This window comes from Leptonychotes weddellii, chromosome 13 (assembly GCF_054177405.1).
Source record: "Leptonychotes weddellii isolate Sample4059 chromosome 13, ASM5417740v2, whole genome shotgun sequence".
Lineage (NCBI taxonomy): Eukaryota > Metazoa > Chordata > Mammalia > Carnivora > Phocidae > Leptonychotes > Leptonychotes weddellii.
This window is the reverse complement of record NC_138381.1, coordinates 31,644,762-31,662,760: the sequence shown is the minus strand read 5'-3', so window position 1 is coordinate 31,662,760 and position 17,999 is coordinate 31,644,762. Positions and strand designations below refer to the sequence as shown.

Genomic DNA, 17,999 nt, shown 5'->3' with positions numbered 1-17,999 from the left:
CTCATTACTCACAGGGGCATATAATATGAATTATGGTTCACTTTTTATCCAAAATATAAAGCCAGAATTAGATAAGATTATATTTTTAAAGAGCTAAAAAAAAGAAAGATACTGTTCTCTTAGAATTCCTTACCCAGCAAAAAAATGGTCTTTAAAGGCAGGAGTGAAAAAAATACATTTCAAGTAAACAAAAACTAAGGTATTTGTTGTTAGCAGACATGTACTACAGAAAAGGTAATAAATGTTCTTTAGGCTGAATAAAAATGATACCAAATGGAAGCTCTCACCTATCTATAGGAGAGAAAGAAGAGCACCAGAAATATGAGTTATGAAAAGAAATACAAATGCTTTTTATTTTATTTCTCACAATTTCCTAAAAATATGTAGGGTAAGAATAATGACACTGTAAAGTGGTGTTTATAACTGATGTAGAAGTAAATAATATGACACCAAGAGCATAAAGAGCTACTTGTAAAGGGGGGGCAGGTAAATGGAAACCTACTGTAGTGAGATTATTACATTCATGAAAGGAGATGTTGCAAACGGCAGGTGGCAAGTGGAAAGTGCTAAGTATGAAGTGGTACAATATCGACTATAAATAGCATTTATAAATTAATGATACATATTTGGGTCGACAAACTACTGCTTACAGTGCAAATCTGGCTTGCTACCTGTTTTAGTATGGTCCATAAGCATATGATATTTAAAAATTTTTTTAATGGTCAGAAAATAAACCAGCAAATAAATAAAAGGAATGTGCAACAGAGACCTTATGCAGCCTCCAGGAAAACTAAAATATTTACTACCCAGCCCTTTGAAGAAAAAGTTTGCCAACCTATGATCTAGAATTAAAAACCAGCTAAAAATTCAGCAGAAGAAAAAAACTGAATACTAACAGAAAATCACTTAACCATAAAGAATTAACCAAAAATTAATTAGCCAAAAAGAAATCAGTAAATGAGTAACAGATAATAACAACCACACACACACACACACACACACACACATAACCCAGAAGGGACATATTGACATAAATTCAAATATATTAATAAGCACATTAAATGTAACTATACTAAACATTCTAATGAAAAGGCAGAGACAGTTATACTGATAAAAATGCAAGACCCAATTACATGCTATCTATAAGAAACCTACTTTAAATGTAAAGATCCCAATGTATGTTAAAAGAGAATAAATGAAAATAATGATCATAATAAAGTTAGCATAGCTAAATTAATATCAAAGTAAACTATGAAAAAGACTCTTGGTAGAGATTATAAGGGATATTTCATAATGATACATGGGACAATTCATCAGAAAGAATGAGCAATCACAATGTATATGTAACACACTGGGATTTGGATTTGGATGCAAAAATTTTATGGATGCTAAGCAGACCAAAGAAGCCACACTTGTGGGTCCAATTCAGGCCACTAGTGACTTCTGAGGTCTAGTTACACTGACATCATTATTCTTTCACTTTAGTTTTCTTTTCTTTTGGAAAACAATCCCTTTTGGACTATCTGAAGGACCATTCTCATTTAGCTGATGCCAGTCAAAATTCTCAAGATTTATAAGGGAATAAGTGATTCAGTTATGTGGTTTCCCCCAACCCTGACTTTTTTGGTAGAATATTTTCAAATAATATAGAAAAGTGGAAAGAATAGTATAATGGACAGACATATCTCCCACTTAAATTATACAGTTATTAATACTTGGCCATATCTGTGTTTTTTCTCTCTCTTTATAAATAATGTTAAAGTACATTTCAGAAATCCTAACACTCTCCTAATAAATATTTCAGCATGCCTCTACAAAAACTAAAGACATTCTCCTAAAAAATCATAATATCACAATCACTTAATAAATTAATGATAATATCCTCATATAGTCTAATAGTTCATATTCAAATTTCCCCTTTCATCCCCAAAATATCTTTTTTTTAATAGCTGTCTCTCTTTTTCTATTTGTCAAATCAGAACCAGTCAAGAGCTATCTGATCAACCAGATATTAAAAATAGATTACAATTTACATCTATCTAAACCACTTAACATTACTGTTACACATGATATAATATGAAAGAGAATCAAGAGACTTGAAGCAAAGTGAAAGCAGGATGTGGGTAGATGCAAGGAAAGATGGGAGGTAAAACACTGACAATGACATGTAAGCCCCTATAGGAAGATGTGCTACCAGAGTCCCAGCATCCACAATTGGAAATAATACAACCGCAAAACTGGGCTAAGAATAGGATCATTCACAAATACATATTCCATGAAAGTGGCACCAAGGTTACATGTGTAACTGTTTCTCACTTTATTGTCAAGCATCTGAATCTTTCTGAACGAGGACAGACATTTTTATAGCACGTTCTGTTTAGCATTGGACATCTGAAGTGGCACGTAATACAAAAAAGGAGACTTTTGGCTATAAATTGTGTTTTGCAAAGCAAAAGCTGCATAATAATGAATATCAAGGTTTTTTTTTTTTCTTTCCTATTTTCATTTTTCTTCTTTGCTCAAGAAAAAAAACAAGTCATTCTGGGAATGCATTAGAAATCAATGACAAAGTAATAGAAAATGCTGACATGTGAAAATCCCTTCACAGCAAATGAATCTAATTTCTTGTGTTCTTAGCCAGTTTTAACCTTAGGCTAGGTCTGGACAGGAGAGCTTCCAAGAGCCCATTACACCTGCAAGAACCTTTAGGGTAGAGAACGTACATGGCTGTGAAAGAAGTTACCATAACAATTATTTTATTCAGTTTCCTCACTTGGAAATCTTGTCTCAGAGAGGTAAAATGGCAAGGTCACATCAGCACTTGGGGTAGAGTATAAGCTAAGAAATTGCTGACTTACTACAAAGTGCAGTTTTTGGATTCCATTCCTGAAGGCTAGAATTGGACTCCAGGATTGGAGAAAGGATTTGTTAAGGTAAGTTCAAACCTAGAGCCCTTTACATAAAGGAACCTATCAAAAACAAACCAACAAGCCAAAAAACCCAGAGTACTAACTTACATTTTGAAACCAGAATCACAATGATGCTACCTTGGCACTGGTGAGTACAGAAACACAAAACAGATCAAAGAATTGGTTCTGGCCCTCTCTGTCACCTCAGAGACCCCAACACAAACATCTCTTAAAAGACAAGACCCCCTAGGAGACAAATAGAACTGTTAAAGTACCTTGAAGCAGACAAATGTCTTGATGAAGATGAAAAATATCCAGTCATATCTGATTGGGACTTCAGGACATTCCCCTATTGAATTCAAAGGAGTTGGGAACTGAGGCACAGATCTTCTTGACCTGGAAGAGGAAAAGGTGTTAAGGGTATCTAACAGAAGGGCGCCTGGGTGGCTCAGTCGTTAAGCGTCTGCCTTTGGCTCGGGTTATGATCCCAGGGTCCTGGGACCAAGCCCTGCATCAGGCTCCCTGCTCGGCGGAAGCCTGCTTCTCCCTCTCCCACTCCCCCTGCTTGTGTTCCCTCTCTCGCTGTGTCTCTCTCTGTCAAATAAATAAAATCTTTACAAAAAATTTAAAAAAAAAAGTATCTAACAGATTAGAAAACCAAATCTTCCAGTCTGATGAATGTTTTCAAACCATCTTAGGCACATAATACCCAGCCTTATTTATGCTGTTTTTGTTTTTATTAAACAAAACATATATTTCATATGGGCACATTGCCAGATGTATAGTGATTCATTTGTCCATCTTATTAGGCAATCATACTTTTCTGGATTATAATAAAGAACCTACATGTTAGTAAATAAGAAGTATAATTCATTAAATACATACCAAAAATCATTCATTTACTAAAATCCATTAATTTTATACACAAGAAAGCCATTCAGACCCTAAAACTCTTTCACCTAAATTCCCATACCGAAATTCCTATTTCTTACTGCATCACAAATCAAAAACAACAAATTAAGATATAGGACAGTGCCTTAATATTGATAAAAAGTTACAAGTGAGAGAAGACAGCATTATACATTTGAGTAACTCTTGTGGGCATCACATTACTATAACATAATATAAATTTATGTTCTTTATTTAAAAATAATTTTTATGGAGGTAAAATTTTTCTTACACTGCCAGACACTGACTTCAAATGTAAACTTCCATGAGTTGTGATAATTGCATAAATCCATACAACCACCACCACAATCAAGATAGGGGAACATTTGATGGGCAACCTTTGCCTTGATTCCTATCACCTCAGATTAGTTCAGCCTGTTCATGAACTTCACATGAATAAAATCACATGTATTTATTCTGGTTCTTGTCCAGCTTCTTTCATTCAGCATAATTTGTTTGATGTTCATGCACGCTGTTGCAGGTATCAGCAGTTCACTCTTTTCAATGTTGAGTAATACTCCATTGTGTGAATATGCCAGGATATGTTTATTGCATCTCCTGTTTATAGGCATTTTAATTGTGTTTGGGTTTTGGCTATGATGAGTAAAGCCTCGAATCCATTCATAGGAAAGAAAGGTTGTTAATGAGCTAAGCGTCAATCTAAATAAATTAGAAAAAGAATGGCAACACAACCTAAATAAATTCAAGCAAACTAAATGATAAAACTAATAGCAGTTATATGAAATAGAGAGACATCATAATAAAAAAAACTGAATTAGCAAAGAAAAAGTTGGAACTCTGCAAAGACATAATGGATAAATACCAAGAGGAAAAAAAAAGAAGGCATAAAAATAGATACCAGGGCTGAAAAAATCACCACAGATGCTGCTAACTATTAAACAAAGGAGATATGAAAAAAATGTCAACATTTTTAGAAATCCAGTTAAAATGGACAAATTTCTAGAAAAATAAACAGTATAGTGGAACAAAGAGTAGTTCTATGAATAGTCCTATGACCATTAAAACAACTGACTCAGTAATTAAAAACATTCTTCCAAAGAAAACTGTCTAGATGGCTTTACAAATAGTTTCTAACAAACATTTAAGAAAGAGTTTCAATCATACACATGTTCTTCAGAATACAGAAAAAGATGGAATACTTCCCGACCTATTATGTAAGTCTTACATGACCTTGATACCAAAATTAGACAGGGAGAATATAAAAGAAGAAAATTACAGGAAAATTACATGAATGAAAATTTATATGCAAAAATTTCAGGTGCACTTAGCAAACTGAATGTAAGAAGACAAAACTTGATATATATCATCACCAATGTGGGTTTAATAAGGAAGGTAAGTGTGGTTTAACATTAGATATGCAATTACCTATATTAACAGGTTATGGGAGAAAAATAAAACCACTACCTCAGCAGATGAAGAAAATGTTTTAATACAATTCAACATTTAGTCATGCTTTAAATATATAGGAAACTAGGAATAGAAGGGAAGAATGAGAATTAACATAGTCTCATAAAGGCTACCTAAAAAAACAGTCAACTCTGTAACTCCTGGTAAAATGTGGAAAGCTTTCCCCTGGAGCTTGAGGTTAAGAAAAATATGTCTACTTCTATCACTTTTGTGTCGAAAGAGACCCTCGCCAATACATACAGCAATGCATTATGGGTGGATGATAAATGGATGGATGATAGATAGATTGATGGACAGACAGACAAATGTTATAAAATTGGATTTTTGGGGAAGAGAAAATTGTCATTATTCACAAATGATATTCACAGATGATACAATGTCACATGTAGAAAATCCAAAAGAATCTATGGATAAACTATTGGAATAAATACAATAATATGGTATGATTGCTGGATATAAACTCAAAATACAAAAGTCAACTTTATTTTTAAATACCAATGAAAATATTTAGAAAAATAAAATTAAATAACTATCTACCTATCTATACATATATATGTCATTTTTATAGATCAAAAATTCAATTACCTAGGAATAAGTCTAATGAAATATTTACAAGGTCATTAATACCTAAAAATGAGAGATATTAGCAAAAACCTAGATAAATGGAGAAATATGATATGATCAGAGATTGGAAGACTAATGCTATCCATGTGGAATTTTATTCAAATTCAGTGCAATCTCCAAAGTTCCGACATCACTTTATTTTTGGCACATGAAAGACTGATTTTGAAATTTGCATGAAAAATGTAAAGGGCCAAGACATGGTAGGAGAATAATGTGGCAACACTTGATGTATAGTAGCTAAGATAGTATGGTATTGTTGTATAGACAAATAATATAGCATGGTTTTGTAAAAACCCATGCACATATGAACTTTTGATTTTTGACATAGTGACATGATAGAGCAAGAAGAAGAACAGCACTCTCAATAAATATTGCTAGGGATATTTATATATGAAAAAATAAAATTCAGACACTCTATTTGTATTTCACATCAATAAAAATATCACTGCCTTGTAGATTACAGACCTAACCATGTAAACTAAGAAGCTTTTAGAAAACAACATAAGAAGTCTTTTAGAAAATAAGAGACCCTCATGACTTCAGGATGGAAAAATAGCTTAAAAAAGATAGCCAAATCACTAAACATATAAAAAAATTACTAAGAAATTTGACTACACGAAAGTTAAGAACTTTAGTTTACCAAAAGATACCTTTAAGAGAGTAAATGTTAAGCCATGTAAAGTGAAAGAATATTTGTAATACAAATACCTTGCAAAAGGCTCATCCAAAATCTAGAAAGAATGTGTACAAATCAATAAAACAGAGATGGGAAGACAAATAGAAAAATGGACAAAAGACTTCAACAAACATTCAACAAAAGAAAAGATCTGAATGATCAATAAATATATGAAAGGCTGTTCCAATTCAATAATAACAATGGAAGTGCAATTTAAATCATGAGATACCACTGTTCACCATCCAGATTAGATAAAATGAAGAAATGTGAAAATACCAAAAGTTGACTGGAATATGTTACAATGGAAGGCTCATACATTATTAGTAAGAGTGAAAATTGCTATAACCTCTTTGGAAAACCATTTTTTAGTATCTACCCTGCAAATCAGCAATTCCACCCACAGGTATACATAATAGAATAACAGATACGCATGCATACATAAACAAAAATGTTTATTAAGAACAGTGTTTTAATAGAACTTGGAAACAGTCAAAATGTTTACCAGTGGTATTATGTACAAATAAAATATGATATGTTCATATTGTGGAGCACTAAACAGCAATAAAAAGAATTAAGTACAATTATATACAACAATAAGAAAAATTCAAAAATCATAATGTGGACTAAAAGAAATTAGGCACAAATAAATCCTTAATCTCTGAATACTTTTTTTTTTAAAGATTTTATTTATTTATTTGAGAGAGAGAAAGTGAGAGACAGAGCACAAGTGCAGGGGGAGGGGCAAAGGGAGAGGGAGTAACAGACTCCTCACTGATCAGGGAGCCCAATGTGGGGCTCGATCCCAGCCCTGGGATCACGACCTGAGCCTAAGGCCGATGCTTAACTGACTGAGCCACCCAGGTGCCCCATCTCTGAATACTTTTATAAAATACTAAAGAAACTGACCAACAATAACAGGTGTTTTTTTTAAATGCATAACTAAGTGGTCAAAATAAAACAATAACAGTAAGGAAGTGATTACCATACAAGTCAGAGTAGAAATTCCTTTCAGGAGTTTTCCTGGCATTGCTCTATGTCCTGAATGGCAGGGAAAGGGACTTGTTAGAGAAGACTATATTTATGATATTTTATTGAACTATACATTTGTATTTTATGCATTCTATAAATGTGTTATTTCACAACAAAAAGGAATGACTAAAAATATAGGAAACATATAGTATGCTATAGTATGAGATATTCCCATTCAAATAATTAACTGAGAAAGGCTGCTGCTGCCTTTTTCCAGAACCATTTATCTCATAGCATTATCTTCCTTAATGATAGGAGATAAATGAGGCTCCTCTTTGTTCCATTTTCAGATACACTATATATTCTTGTAGATGTTGTGGAAAGAGAAAGGTTTTCATTATTTCTTGGCTTTTATTTGAAAGTTAAGTTGCACATAAAGTAGCCAAGAGACATTTGCAAACTGATCTCAAAAGGTAGGTCATGATTCAGACCCTTGCAGCCTTGATGGCGTGTCTTTAATTAACAAAGCAGAGGCTCTAATGGAGAGGCCTCCGAGTGCCACTGCAGTTAATGGTCTGTTAGCATTTCATTTTAAAGGCCTGGGGATAGAGGGCTTAACCCTGGAAAGGGGCCTTGGAAAACAAATTAGAAAACATCAAATGATTAGGCTCCTTAAAAATAGTTCCATGTAAACCAAAAAAAACAAAAAACAAAAACAAGGCACGAAAAGCTAAAGGTCTTCATTTACTTGTTTTGCACTTAGAAGTATAGCATCTTCTCTAATATCATGTTTTCCCCTGTCTAATATGGCCAGTTCTTCTTAAATATAAAATCTCTAAAAAAAATCAGTTTTTGGTAATATGTAGTCATTTCAACACCTGATAATAACAAACCCTTCTATATGAATGATACTTAATTCCTTTTCAAGATTTTTATCTTTTTGATCAAATACCATTTTATTATATTTGTATTTCAACTTACCCTTCCTTTTCAATTTTAGAGAATTATTTTTGTGGGCACAAAAATATTAAAGGCCAGAAAGCTGTGATTCCAGTATGGAATAGCCAATAGCTAAGCCACTTTTTCCAAATGAGTGTAATCAATCATCCAAGAAGAAAGCCTCACCAAAACAAAGATTATTTTGTTTCCTAGAGAAATGTTTCTCTTGTAAGTTTGCATGTATGTATATGTTTAAGGAGTAAGTAGCAAGCCCACCAAGAAGCCATTCCTTTCCTTATAATAAAAACAAGGAGAGGTGGTTTCCAAGAAAAAGACAAGTAGTGATCCTGTAGCTACTACATATACACCTGAACATGTCTTTAGTGATGGTACTATACACCCCTTGGACCTCTCTCTTTTTTTTTTTAAGATTTTATTTATTTATTTGAGAGAGAGAGAGAGCACAAGCAAGGGGAGCAGCAGGGGCAGAGGGAGAAGCAGGCTCCCCACTGAGCAGGGAACTGGATGCAGGGCTTTATCCCAGGAAGCTGGGATCATGACCTGAGCCGAAGGTAGACGCTTAACCAACTGAGCCACCCAGGCCCCAAATTTTTTTTAAGTAGGCTCCACACTGAACGTGAAGCCCAACACCAGGTCCGAACTCACGACCCTGAGACCAACCAAGACCCTGAAACCAAGACCCAGTTTGCCCAACACACTGAGCCACCCAGGTGCCCCCGCCTCTGTCTCTTCTTTAATCAACTGATATCTAGATGAGCTAAAAAGCCTAAAAAAGACTGCCTGGCAAGTCACTTTGACTCTTCAGAGGTAGACATTTCTCAGGAACTCAGCCACTGGGAGTAATCACTCTATAGTAAGATCTGAATTTTTAACTTTGAATCTCTGGGTTTAGGCCGCTTGTACTCCCCATGTTTATTGCCTCTACAGCATCGATTAGTAGTCTTTTTGAATACCATAATTTGTCTCATTAGGCAGGGGTGAGCCAAGAGAAATTTTGTTTTTGTTTTTTTTTTTAAGATTTTATTTATTTATTTGACAGAGAGAGAGAGAGACAGCGAGAGAGGGAACACAGCAGGGGGAGTGGGAAAGGGAGAAGCAGGCTTCCCGCCGAGCAAGGAGCCCGATGCAGGGCTCGATCCCAGGACCCTGGGATCATGACCTGAGCCGAAGGCAGACGCTTAACGGAATGAGCCACCCAGGCGCCTGAGAAATTCTGCTTTTTGCTCTGCCTTCCATAATCTGATGTGATGATTGTAGCACTACTTAAAGGTGACACTCAGACATATAGTGAAAACTGCTTCGTCCTGTTGCCTTTCCCTACATAAATATACTTTCTAGTGCAAATCCAGTAGATTCTAAATATGGTTTTGATAAGAAATACAAATCCCTTTAAAGGGACTTTTTCTAGTTGCATGTTTCATGCCTCACAATTGTACGCACAGTTCCCTGAACATAGTGGGCACCCGATGTCTATTGCTTTGATGTCATTAGATCCTTTTTTGATCCCAATCTTATCTAAATAATCTAAAATGCAAGGTTTTGTGTGTGGTGGTGGTAGTAGTGGGATTGTTGTCGTGTGTGTGTGTGTGTGTGTGTGTGTGGTATTATGTGTGGTTTCTCCCCTTACTCCTGATGGATTGGTTCTTTAGATTTTCTATTTTCTATATCCAACATACTAATCTATCAATGATGTCATAAACTGGAGCCTCAAAGTGAAGACTACAGGACACAAATGCAGAAACAGAGAGCAAAACATTAACCTTTGTGGTTGCTCTGAAACTGTACTGTGGCTAACTGGGGCAGAGGAGACCACGCTGTGGGGGAAAAGTGCTCTCTAGGACTGACGGATAAATCTTTAGGCTGCAATCTGAAGCCTCTGGTGAAACCCTTTATCATGGAGCACTATCACAACAGTGAGTGAAAAAACATTAAGAAAAAAAAAGCACAGCAAGGGATGCATATTTACATATTTTAATGAAAACAAATTATCTCTCCTGAAAGTAATTAATTGTGAAATTATTTAATTATGTGGCAGTAGTAAGGGGGAAACAGTGTTTGAGGTTTTCAGTAAATTCCAGTTTATAAGTAAACAGTTATTTGAGTCTGGGTTCTTTATTAAGTAATTTTTTATTGAAATCTCAGAATGTCAAGCCATTTTTTTTCTACTAGTGCTATACCAAAATGCAGCAATTATGCAATTAGAAAGAAATTGCTTTTGTGGATTTTTCAGTTTTGAAATGCACATTTGAAAAGTGGTGGAAAAAGGAGATACAATAGAATACCTGAGAAACATGGGCTTGACTTTTAAATATTTATTCAAGCAACAACTCTCATTGATTGCTATGTCAATTTCTCAGCATGCCTGCATAAAAATAAACATAGAAATATAGAATCTAATGTCTGAAAGGAAACCTACAGATTATCTAATCCAGCTTCCTACACAATACTGAAAACTTTCCCACTACAATTCCATCTGTAGGTCACCAATTTTCACTAACACAAAATGTGTGGTGAAAATTCACTGTGAGTGAATTCACTAACACAAAATGTGAAGCAGAATTCACTGCCTTGTAATAGTTGTAGGAGAACTCTACTGGCTACATTCTCCTTAAAATTTTGCCCATCAGATTAATTTCTGCTTTCTCACAGCACAGGATGTGTCTAATTACTAGTCCACCTTTAGTCTATCAAATATTTGCACATGTTATTTTTGCCTTTGCATTTTTTTTTCTGATTCAGACTCCATACTCCTGTTACATTCAAGAACCCCAGATATAGCATAACTTACTTACCAGTCACTGCTCTGGATGCTCTCATTTGAAAGAGCTTCAGTGTGTGAATGAATATCTCCTGTTAAGTTTGGTTTTTCAAACTTGACAATACGTTCTAGAATGGAAGCGGCACCATCATCACCACAGATCTGCTCCAAAAAGTCAACTATTCTCTTTCTTGTGTTCCTATAATATATTTAAGAGCCAACGAAGGATACTGACTAACCACAAGGAAGCCACTATTCAAGTGATCTTATCAGTGGTGTGACCAGAGACAAATTACTTGACCTCTCCGTGTCAGTTTCCTCAGTAAAAGGAGGGTAATTATAGTACCTACCTTTCATTGCACTGAAAATGTAATAAGTTATAATTTGTAAAATGCTTAGAACAATGCCTGACACACAGTAAATGTTTTGTAAGTGTCTATTGGTTCCCAAATTGTCTCCTGAACACAGAGGGCAAGGAGAGGCCAAAGAAAGCAGCAGAACAGATTGGTAAGTGGCAAGTTTAACAAGCAAGCCTAATATTAGGTAACCACAAGATGGGTGGATCTCTGCTTTACCTGCCAGAATCTTAAAAGTGTATATAGAGGCCTTAACTGGATTTAGTTGCAGTGTTTCATCCAGATGAACAACATTGTTCTCTCAAGGCTGCATCCTTGAAAATGGCTCCCAAGTGGGAATGGTGGGTGAAATGTACATTCCTGGGCAGGGGAGGCAGGTAGGAGCCTCCAAATGCTCAGGGCCAGCTCATGAGTCAACTGGAAGTCACATCATCTGGATGACCTCCTCCAACAGTGTTCATTAAATATATGGCTGAATACAAGTCTTTACAATTTTATTAAATTTCTTAAGTTTGCTTTGGGTCAGTTGTTCTGTCCTTTAATTTTTCATACATATTTGTTTAGCAGAGTGAGTCCTTTTGTTAGAAGAAATACCATATAGCACCACTATATAATAAATAAAAGAACTGCTCTGTGTATGACTGGGATAAAAGCCCAGACACCTAGATGTAACTAAAGTGAACTTCACCCCATACATGCCATGAAAGCCCAGAAAGCATCTCTTGTGATGTTGGATTCCAAAAAAACAATGGAGATATACTCTTTTAACCTATTAATATGTTTTAGTCCTAAAATGTTTTCCAGTATATGTGGTAACTGTTGCATTCTCTATAAATTTTATAATCAGAAAGATTTCAATCTACCTTAATCACCAAAATATAGTAGAAGAGGATAAGTTCAAAATATAGGACATTGGCATCCCTGAAGTTCCCTTTCTTGCTTGCCATTGAACCATTAGCTAACATTTTCATCTTCTGTAAATCAAATAATGAATTCTACTATCATCCAGTTTACCTTCCTGCATTTTTCCCCAAACAGTATTGTGACTTTGCCAAATGCCTGCCAGAAATCAAGATATAGACTATCTACAGCCTCCCCCTTACCTGAATGGCTAGTAATTCTCTCAAGGAAAAGAGTAAAGCTTATAAATTTTGTATTTGCACTTATGGGGGTTCCTAAGAATCCTTTTTTTAAATCTGTGCTGACAATCCTTCTGATCATTCACCCTTTTAAGAGCTTTATCGATGGTCTAGGTTCAAATAGAAACAAAGATTAATAAATTTGACATCATTACCTGGTAAAAATTAGCTTTATATTCCAGGTATCAAGAAATTTTTTTGCCCCTTGGTTTAAACTGATACATTACCTGATCATTAAAACTTCTTATAGAAAATCAAAAGTGATTAATGATGTCTTTAAGTATTCCTATCCCCTAAGCTTTAGATATTAAGGCCTGCATTAGTTTCCTAGGTCTGCCATTACAAATTATCACAAACTCGGTGGTTTAAAATGACAGATATTTATCCTCTTATAGTTCGGGAGCCTAGAACTTGGAAATCAAGGTGTTGGTAAAGTGATGCTTTCTCAGAACCCAAGGGAATTCTGTTCTTTGCCAGCTGTGGTGGCTCCATATTATTCTTGGTTTGTTGCTGTATCACTTCAATCTCTGCCTTTATCTTCATATGCCTTGTCTTCTTTTGTGTGTATAAGAACACTTATCATTGGATTTGGGGCCCACCCAGGCCTAATCCTGGACGGTGTCCTTATCTCATGATCTTTAAATTTCATTACATCTGCAAAGACCTCTTTTCCAAATAAGGTAACTTTCACAGATTATGGGGATTAGAATGTCAAATATCATTTCAGGTCCAAAGACTTAAATTCATATATAATTGTTAATCCCCTTTATTTTTTTCTCTACTATCCAAGAATGGTGGCTTGTACAGAAAACAAGGTTGGAAGTTTAAAGGATGAAGATGAGTGTGATGGTAAAGGCACTTGAAACCATGATGTAAATGGTGAAGGAAATAGCTATTTCTTCTGGAGAAGAAAATACTTAACGATGTGGCTGGGGGCAATAATAGTTCTCTTTATATATTTGAAAGGATGGCATGTGGAAGATGGAATTGACTACTATATAGTTCCTGAGGAGTAGAATTAAAATTGATGGTTGGTGGTTACCAAAAGATATATATATATTACAGGCTCAATTCAAGACACATGTTTCTAAAATAACTGTCCATAGCTTCAATGGATTGCCTTAAAAGGTAGCAAATTACCTATTACTGAGGCCATTCATGTATAGTCAGATATAGAAATTATAAAATGAATTAAAAACTCTAAATGATTTTTAAACTGATTTTTCTGCGATTTTCAAATCAGAATGCATATTAGAGTCACTTGGGAATCTTTTAAAACTTGACATGTTCTTTAAGAGTGAGGTCTGAGTATGTGTGCTTAATCCCTTATTATCTTTTGATTTAGACTGATGGATTCCAAAGTGTGATTCCCAAACCAGATTGAGAAGCACTGGTTTAAATGATCTTTAAAGTCCCTTCCAATCCTGAGATTTTGATTCCAAGATATAGAAGAGAAGGACAAGGTATTCAATCAACAACAAGTCTAAAACTGAATTGAAAATGTGAACAGAGATTCTTGGGCAAGATTGCCAGCAAATTCCACAGAGGCCATACTGTTCTGTGTATTGTTCTTCTAAGCCTGGATAATCATGTTCAATGATGTATATTCACTTCAAGAGGATTCTTCAAGTGGAAAATGTTCCTGAAAGGTTTAAACACCGTGAATGATCCCAAACTCATCATCATGTCATGGGAGCAGGGGCCACTAGGAATGCAACTGCAGAAGGAAAATAAAATGAGGCAAGAGCTTGGCAATTTGATGCAGGCAAGACTGAGGTTATTACAGTCAGAGCTAACAATGCAGTCTGCAGGAAAGAAGGACATTTTGTTATGGGCCAAGGTATGTCATTAACATTTGAGGAATAAACTTTAAAAATTAAATTAAATAGATAAAGAAAGGGGAAAAGGAAGAACATAGATTTAGGAGTCAGGTTCCAGGAAAATAGCAGGTGTAGTCATTATCTTTCAGTGAACACTCTAATATAAATGTGGCATGTCTATCATGTAGAATAGCATGTATTTTGCTATTTTTCTACATGTAGAAAATCATGTGTGCTCTGGATGTAAAAAGTATTGCAACTGGTAAACCAGCACATATTTACTTAATAGTTCTTTTTTTTTTTTTTTTAAAGATTTATTTATTTATTTATTTGACAGAGAGAGACATAGCGAGAGCAGGAACACAAGCAGGGGGAGTGGGAGAGGGAGAAGCAGGCTTCCTGCGGAGCAGGGAGACCGACACGGGGCTCGATCCCAGGACCCTGGGATCATGACCTGTGCCAAATGCAGACGCTTAACGACTGAGCCACCCAGGCACCCCTACTTAATAGTTCTTGAATGGGCAACAATACCTTAAGGTTCTTTTGCTTGCAAGGGAAGAGAATATTAAAACTGTGCACTGATTTAAAAACAAAAGAAAACAAAACGATTTATTGATGTATTGAGAAGTGCAGTTTTTCAGGTTTCAAGAAAAAGTTGATCTAGCAGCTAACTGATGATATATCCAAGAAACAAGTTGAAAGTTGTTTGTTTGTTTGTTTTTCAATCTCTCTGTTCTGATATCCAAGGTGCTAGCTTCGGCTCAGGGCTGGCTCTCCTTGTGGTTGCATCAGCATTTTTCTACCAAACTAAGCCGCTTTCTTTCATGTTCATGTCAGGGGGGTGAAGGCTTCTCTTTTCCTTACTCATACTGAATAATTTTAGGTCACGTGTCCATCCCTGAACTGACCACCAAGGCAAGGGGCATAGGATTAGCTTAGGCTAAGTAGGTCAATGTTTGAAGTGAGGGGATGATATTTACTAACCCCAGCAAAATTCTTCTCTGGAAGGGGAAGAAAGGTGTAGAAGCCAGACAGGCAATGGGCAATGGAAAAGGGGTGGGTCAGATGAGAACTTGATAAAAGTTTGGAATTTTTCCTAGAGATATACTATTGATAAGTATTGGTTTGATTCTTATGAACACAAAGTTGTACATGATACTCTACCCATAACATATATTGATAGTTATCATCTTCTCTTATTTTTTTTACTTTCAAAATGAAAACTCAAAAGGCAAGCAGGAAAGCCATTTTATAATTTATCAGATGTGAACTCTCAGAGCCTATATTTTAAATCCAGACATCACAGTGTATATATCTATGTGTATAAGTAGTCCAAAGAGAATACAGCTTCTTTATAGTTTAAAAAGAGAGAGAGAGAGAGAGGGAGAGAAAGAGGGTTACCTCGGAGAACACAGAGTAGAAGGGCACAGGAGGGGCAGGCAGGTTCAGACTCCCACCTACGCAAATCTGAGCCAAACTACACAGCCTTCCTGAGTTCCTGATTCATCTGCTCATTTAAAGTATGAATTTAAGAAAGTATAACCATTCTCTCTTGTCAGTTGACACCATATGATCCTTCTCTTAATTGTACTGAAAAAATGATCCTGCTTTTGGGAACTGAAACTTACTGGCAGGCACCTAAGAACCAGAAAAAAATACATTGGCAGGCCAGAGGGTTCTGAATAACAAGAGACAATTGTTCGGTCAGCCTCAGGGTGTGGACATTCAGTACAAGCAATTTTCTCTGCTGTACCACTTCTCTATCCTTGGTAGCTAGATTTTTGGAAAAGACAGTCCGCTACCAGGTGGTTAGTCAGACAAACCAACACATTGGTCTTCTTTCAAGACAAGGTCTCTATATACTAGCTTATCTTTTAGTTGGAGTGAAAGTTGAGTAGCACAACAAGGCATGGGCTCCACCAACAGAACAAGTTTCTGGAAGGTAGTCTAGCCACCTGTAAGTATGGGAGCATGCTCCACAGGGGTCTCCTCTTGGAGTGTACACTCAGGCTTCTTATCAAAATATCTTTTGATATTTAATTTAGGCTTTTTCCTCATAAATATAATTTTCTCCATTGGTTATATCTATAGTGGCTAACTTAGGGCCCTTATGGATAGGCACTTGGGGCAAATGGCCTGATGGGCCGGCTCCTTAATCATCTTCTACAACTAGCAGTTTTCAATGCACCTGCCTTGGCTTCCTGCCTTGGCTCTGAAATACATTCCTACTAACGTGAGCATGATTTATAGGTGATCTCTCTTTAATAGGAGGGAGAATATGGTATAATTGAGAGGGCCCTGGACTGAGGGTCAAAGGAGGTTGATTTGTTCCCAAACCTGCTACAAATTAGCTTTGTGGGTGTTAGACCAGTTATGATAATCACTCTCAGCCTCAGTTTCCTTATCTGTAAGGTGAGGGGGCTGGAAGAGGGTTTAAGTCACCCATGAGCTCTAATTTCCATCTTTCCATTTATTTATGCTTCCTCTGTTTATTCATCATGACCCTCCCACTCCCCCAACCCAAGACCATTATTTCCCAAGACCATAAGACCTGTTAAAAAAGAGAAGGGAAGACTATGAATGCTCCTCATCTCCTTACCTAATTCACAAATACTTTGTAAAAATAAATTGCATATTTTTAAAAAGATGTATGTTGAGAGCCAAGAGAATGTGTATGTGTGTGTATCTTTTTTCTGATAATTTCCCCCCCTGTTGTTTCTACTTATGGATATAAACTTAAGAGGGAAAAAAAGGCTTTCCTTTCCTCAAGTATCCATTTTGGCTTGCATCTTTGCAGCTCTAGAGTTAAGTTCTTTGGCAGCAGAAGCCAAATACTTAAGGTATAGTATCGGACATGACAGTACCAATATGATAGCAATAACTACCTGTCCATCTTAGTTTTTTAGTGAAAGCATTTATATACAAGTGATTTTTAAACACTCTATTGTTTCTAGAGAGAATTGTGAGGTGTTAAGAATTTATCTTCATATGCGTTATAATGAATATTCCATAAAGGCAGGAATTATTATCTGTTCTGTTGACTGCTGTGTCCCCAGCCCCTGGAACAGTGCCTGGCCCATATTCTACAAATATTGCTGAATGAAGGATATAATTCAGCACAGTTTAGAGAAGAGAGAGTTAAGTGTCTGGTAAGTTACCTATTCTTTTTTTTTTTTTTTTCAGATTTTATTTATTTGTCAGAAAGAGAGAGTACAGGGGCGCCTGGGTGGCTCAGTTGGTTAAGCGACTGCCTTCGGCTCAGGTCATGATCCTGGAGTCCCGGAATCGAGTCCCACATCAGGCTCCCTGCTCAGCAGGGAGTCTGCTTCTCCCTCTGACCCTTCCCCCTCTCATGCTCTCTCTATCTCATTCTCTCTCTCAAATAAATAAATAAAATCTTTAAAAAAAAAAA

The 17,999-nt window shown here is 35.9% G+C and overlaps 1 long non-coding RNA gene across 2 annotated transcripts in view; it reads right to left on the bottom strand.

Annotated features, from left to right (window-relative positions):
* The window catches only part of LOC145716688 (uncharacterized), a 368,518-nt gene extending 356,665 nt beyond the window's left edge, over nucleotides 1-11,853 (bottom strand). Inside the window, exons 1-2 of one of the 2 annotated variants that reach the window (XR_014139488.1) lie at nucleotides 11,307-11,853; nucleotides 3,185-3,305 (exon numbers count right to left, since the gene is read on the bottom strand). This is a non-coding gene — a long non-coding RNA (uncharacterized LOC145716688). The remainder of the gene's footprint in view (nucleotides 1-3,184; nucleotides 3,306-11,306) is intronic. The other variant, XR_014139487.1, reaches the window with a different exon arrangement.
* Between the last annotated feature and the right edge of the window lie 6,146 nt (nucleotides 11,854-17,999).